The sequence below is a fragment of the Miniopterus natalensis genome, chromosome 10 (assembly GCF_054644295.1).
Source record: "Miniopterus natalensis isolate mMinNat1 chromosome 10, mMinNat1.hap1, whole genome shotgun sequence".
Taxonomy (NCBI): domain Eukaryota; kingdom Metazoa; phylum Chordata; class Mammalia; order Chiroptera; family Miniopteridae; genus Miniopterus; species Miniopterus natalensis.
The window spans coordinates 77,608,460-77,614,459 of record NC_142090.1 but is presented as its reverse complement, the minus strand read 5'-3'; positions in this window follow the sequence as shown (position 1 = coordinate 77,614,459).

Genomic DNA, 6,000 nt, shown 5'->3' with positions numbered 1-6,000 from the left:
GGCTGCCCGCGGCGCCGGCCTGCCCGGGGGGGTGGGCTGCAGGCAGGGCAGTCTTGGTTTCTGGAGACCTTCCCGGGAAGACCCAGCACAGCCGGCCTTCCTGGCTCCCTCTGCTCCCGGGGCAGCCTCAACATGAGCGATGGCTGTACTGCCCTATGTGGGCTGGGAAACTCCTGTGGAGGGAAAACCCGCATCCCTGCAAACCCCTCTTTCTGGAAAAGCCATCCAAACAGTCCGGGCACAGAACCCTTCAGCTTCCTGAGAGAGGAAGCTTAATGCCTGCTCCCGGCTTGACCAGCTAATGCTCCTGTGTTCCACACTGGGCTCAGGGACCTTTGAGATCCAGTGTGGCTGATGTTGCGTGATAGTAATTATCACTCACCACGCACCAGATGTTATGCTGGGCTTCAGGCAGATCTCTCAGTGCACTCTCATGCCACCTCATGAGGCAGATACCATTTTCACCTGTGTTGTATAGACGAGGAAACTGATGCCCAGAGAGGTGAAATGACTTGCTGGAGGTCACACAGATGGCAGAGGGTGGAGCTGGAATTGGCACTCTGTCACCCTGGCCCCCATATTTGGAAGCATTCCGTCATTCAGACTCTACAAGAAGTGTCTAGAGTTCAGATGGGAGCCAGGCCCACTTGTCTTTGATCTGTAACCTCCTGACCACGGCGAGGTCCCACCCTCCCACTTCTCCCACCCACCCCTATTCCCTCCTTCCTGGCCCTCTCCTTCCAGAGCATCTTGGTCCCCAATTAGTCAGAGCTGCAGGAGGCCTGCCAGGGAAGAAATTAGAGTCACGCATCAGCTATTCTTTACTTACCACCTGACGACTAAGGAGGATCTATCTTCTGCACAATTAAATGAAAAGAGTTTTAATATCGGCAGGCAAAGGACTCGAGCGTCGATGGAGAATTAGGTTAGAGCCGGCAATTGGATTAGCACCGAGCTGCAAGTCAAATGAGGACTCGGACACGGCTGGGTCATCTTTCTCCCTGTGACAGACCCTTGGTGGGTGGGGAGGCTGGGCTGCTGGGACTGGCCTGACCCCCAACGCTGAGGACCAAAGACTAGGAGGGGCAATCCTCTGTGAAGAGAAAGCCCTGGGCCAGGGGTGGTAGATGAACAGAAACAGGGGTCCTCCCAGCCAGGCAGCCACCCCCTCACCACTGAGAGTAAGAGCTTATCGGCCTCTCATTCATTTCCCCTCTGTCCTGCCATCATCTCCCTTCCCTAGAGCTGCTGCAGCCAACCCCCCACCCGCCTCTTCCGCCCACTTCTAACCCAACCTGTAAACCTGCACACACCAGTCTCCCCAAGCCAGCCTCCTGCCCTGAAGCTGAGCACAGCAAAGACGCCAGTCAAATAGTTGTCCTTTCCTTGTTTTCTTCCAATTTTTCACTGAGTTCTTGTCTTTAAACTTAACCATGTGGCCTGGCTGGCATGGCTCAGTGGTTGAATATCAGCCCATGAAACAGATCACAGTTTGATTCCCGGTCAGGGCACATGCCTGGGTTGTGGGCTCAATCCCCAGTCTGGGGCGTGCAGGAGGCAGCTGGTCAATGACTCTCTCTCATCATCGATGTTCCTATCTCTCTCTCTATCTCCCTTCCTTTCTCTGAAATCAATAAAAATTTTAAAAAATCAATAAATTTAAAAAAAAATTTATCCATGTGAATTGCACGAATGCACTCTAGCTTTGCTAAGTGACTATTTGGGGGGCAAATCCCTGCATTGCCTATAAAGAGACGGCATGTGCATGTCACTCATTTGGTTTCTGGCGCTCTCTGCCTTTCCCATGCACCACAGCTGCCCTGACAGAGCAAACACAGATCCATGGCTGGAAAGAAGGCAAGTTCTTCCTATCAGCTCCCTGGAGGTGGGCATCACATCTCCCATTCCAAACAGAGCCCCGAGAGTCAGGCAGTCCAGCCCTGCCTTGTGAAAACATGCCAGCCAGTCCATTTGTGCAGACATCCAGAACCAAAGATGCAGCAGCCAACGGGGTCTCCTCTGGTTGAGGCCCTCCCCTATCCCTGACAGCAAGTGCTTCCTTCCTCTCCCCTAAGTCTCTCTGGGAGGAGTCCAAGCATGCTGGCATCATCTCAGGAGAAGACAGGAATCAGCTGATGATCACCAGAGAACGCCAGCCATCTCCCCCCAAACTCACAAATCCAACAGCCAGGGTGTGAACTAGGGGTCCCGGGTTGGTATCTGCATCATAGAGGGTAAAACTGAGGCCCCAAGCCCTGGCCAGTGTGGCTCAGTGATTAGAGCATTGGCCCGTGGAATGCAGGGTAGTGGGTTCGATTCCTGGTCAAGGGCACATACCTGGGTTGCAGGTTTGATCCCTGGCCCTTGTCAGGGCGTGTGTGGGAGGCAAACAAGCGATGTGTCTCTTTCACATTGATGTTTCTCTCCCCCCCGCTTTCTCCTTTCCACTCTCTCTAAAAATCAACGGAAAAAATATCTTTGGGTTAGGATTAACAAAACAAAACAAAAGAAAATCCCTGAGGCCCCAGGAAGTAAAACGACAACCAGCAAATTAGATATGGGATGGGACTGTCCTGAAATTCCCTGATCCCAAGATCAGCAGGTGGAGAGTACACCTGCTATTGTCCGTCGGCCCACTCTGTGCCCAGTCCTGTGCTGAGCTGTGCTTGGCAGTGTCAAGAACAGTGCAGGGTCTGAGACTTTGCCCTATTTATGAGCTCACAAGTTAGCCTGCTACTGAAGATACAGGACTTCTGCCTGGGTCAGAGAAAAAGGACTTTGCTACTCAGGGCAGAAGCAGTAACCAAAGTTTCATGTTGATTAACTCTGGTTCTCTCATGCCACCCATAAAGGCAGTGCAAGGGGCCATAATGGGTGGGCCACTCAGTGGGTTATGTTATAGGAGAGGAACACTGAGCTTGAGAGAGTCCTCACTTTTCTATTAAGTGGAAGGAAATTTCCTCTCTGCATGGTGACAGATGTATCTCTCAAGGTTGCTCATGGCAAGCATGACCTTGAGGAATAGCCCAGGTGAAGAGTGATCAGGGTCTTGCATTTTTGGCATACCCAGGAGGAAAGTTCTGGAATGCCCAAGGTCCATCACAAACTGTCTCTCTCAACAGGGGGAAGATATAGGAGGAGGGGCTGGCATTGTTCCTGCCCTGAGCTTACTCCAGATGACCATACTCAGGGGGGGCTGCCTTGTACATGCACAGGGGACATCTCCTTGGAGTCCCACCTTTTCATCACAGAAGCAACATCATGAGTCAGGGCTGGGTTCCCGGGTATCCCACAGTAAAAGCAAGTAGGCGAAAAGAATCGTCAAATGAGGTCTGAGTAAGACCATCTGAAAATACTGGAGAAATAGATCTAAATACATGCAAAATCCCAGACTAAAACTGGACTCCTATTACTTCATGAGTGTATCAGTTAGGATGAGCTAGGCTAGGCTGCAGTAACAAAAACTCCTCCAAACCTCAGTGGTGGAAAATCACGCAGGAATTTTTCTTATTCATGCTACATGGCCGTTGTGGCTCGTGGGGGCTCTGCTTCAGGCTCCAGGCCGGTCAGACTGATGGTCAGCCACTATCTGGAACTTTGCCAGGAACCAAGGCTGAAGGAAAAGAATGGATGGGGGAGCCTGTGCTGGCTCTTAAAGGTTCTGCCAGATGTGACCCCCATCATGTCCACTTACATCCATCACCCAGGGTAAGCCATATGGCCATAACTCACTTTAGGTGGCTGGAAAGGAAGAAAGCCAGAGAACGTGCACCCTAGACCACCCCATCAAGGATCTGCGCTCTCACTACTCTATAGAGAAACCAGAACAGGGAGTCAAGCCTGGGGCATCTTGAGTGTGGTTGATGAAAAATAAACAAAACAAAGTTCCAATCAGCACACTCCTGCCCCGGCTCTGCATCAACAGTGGGTCATGGATACACACATTTTTTAAGTTGTCCCAAAATATTTAAGATACTCGTGTCCCAAAGTTGCTGATTCTCTACTTTAACTGACCATTTCAGTTAAACGATAGTCTTGTATCTTCCTTAAACTAAATACTCCCTGGACCCCAGGGGATAGTTAAGTAGCTCTTTACTGAAGGATTCGAATAAATAAATAAACTTACTCCAAACTGGGGGCAGACTTTGAAGGGGAGCCCAGGTGGCCACTCTCTTACACCCTAATCTTTCCCTTCTCTTCAAGTCTCTTCGCCTGACAGCACTGCTCTTCCTCTTATCAGATGAGTAACCTTTGCCAAGTCACGTAAGCTCTTTGTGCCTCGGTTTTCTCACACATAAAATGGGGGTGCCAGCAGTGTCTACCCCATAGGGTTTTATGAGGACTAGTTAAGATGACACATGCAACATACTTAGAACATACAGCCTAATGTCTAATTATAGCCTAATATCTAATAACTAATGTCTGAGATAGAAAAGCATTTGTGGTTTTTATCATTGGTCCATGGACACACACCCTGCTCCCAAGATTAGGAAGTTTCCTGACCCCACTCCCTCCTGGAGCCACGTAAGTGATGCCACCTTAGGCGTTTGCTAGGTATCTGTGATGTCCTCTTGTACATTTTCTGCTGCCCCCAGGTGGGGAGAAGGCACCTCTACCCCTTCCGTGTCCATGAGGAAGTCAGTGGGCGCCTCTGGCTGCTCTTTCTGTCCAAGCAGCGCTGTGTCTGGTTTTCTCCCTCACCCCTAAAAGCAAGTACAACTCCCACTGAGAACTGAGTTCCTGTCTAGTCTCTCTGGAGAGTATCAGCTTCTCCAGCCACCCCAGTTTGGACCCTAATCCCTGGGAAATAACAGGCCAGGTGTGTGACCCGAAGGGTGGATTTGTCTCTTTCTTGGCGGAGCATCTGGACAACTGGGTTTCCATGGGAACTGACAGTGTTGATGCTTTCGGAGGCACCCTGTCCAGAGAGCTTCCCACCTGTCCTAGCTGCTGGGCTGCTCTCACGAATATCACAGACCCTGCGGCTTAAAGAGCAGGCATTTCCTTTCTCACAGTTCTGGGGGCTGAAGTCCTGGATCAAGGTATCAGCAGGGTGGGTTTCTTCTGAGGCCTCTTTCCTTGGCTTGTGGATGACGGTCATCAGTCTGTCTTTGAGTGGTCCTCCTTCTACACCTGTCTGTGTTCAAATTATCTTTATAAGACACAGTCAGATTGGATTAGGGCCCCACCCCAATGACCTTACTTTACGTTACTCACCTCTTGAAAGGCCCTATCTCCAAATACAGAAACTGGGGGTCAGGACCTCACCATATGAATTTGGAGGGCCAATTAGGTCCATAACCCCTCCCATCCTCAAGTCTCAGCCCCAACAGCAGGGTGGGGGCACGTTTTGACCCATCTCAGTCTGTGCTATGAGTTGCCTGCTCTGTTATCGCCACTCAACCATCTCCTCCATTGCCCCCAACTATTTCACTCTTCCCCCTGCTCCAGTCCACACTCACCTTCCCACCTCTAATCTCCCAGCTGGTTCCCCAACTGTCCCTGGAGAGCAAGCTCCCATGGGCTCAGCCAGCACCCCTGCCCCTGCCCCTCAGCCTGGGGTTCCTTCAGGAGAGCCAACATCCCCACTGCGCCCCATAGAGACCCCAGGATGTGCACAGGATGGACTTGGGCTCCTCTGAGAGGCCAGAGCTGCAGACAGGAAGAGAAGGGTCTTGTGGGGAGGCTGGGGAAGCGCCAGGCCCCCTGGCTCTGGCAGTGACATTGGGATTTGGGAGCAGGAAGAGGCCTGTGGAATCTGCTTTTCCTCCCGGCCCCACCCCTGGCCCCAGTGAGCCCTGGCCCAGGCTTCCTCCGTGGGAGATGACGGCTACCAGATGTTCCAGATGCTCCCAGGGGCTCCTCAGCCTCCAAGTGCAGCAGAGGGTCAAAGGGCAGCCTTGTCATTTCCTGGCAGAGGAACCTGGGCTAACCATGGGCCTACGGTTTGTAAAGTTTCCGTGTGCCTCGTCGCACTTCTGTTTTGAATACTTTTTCTGT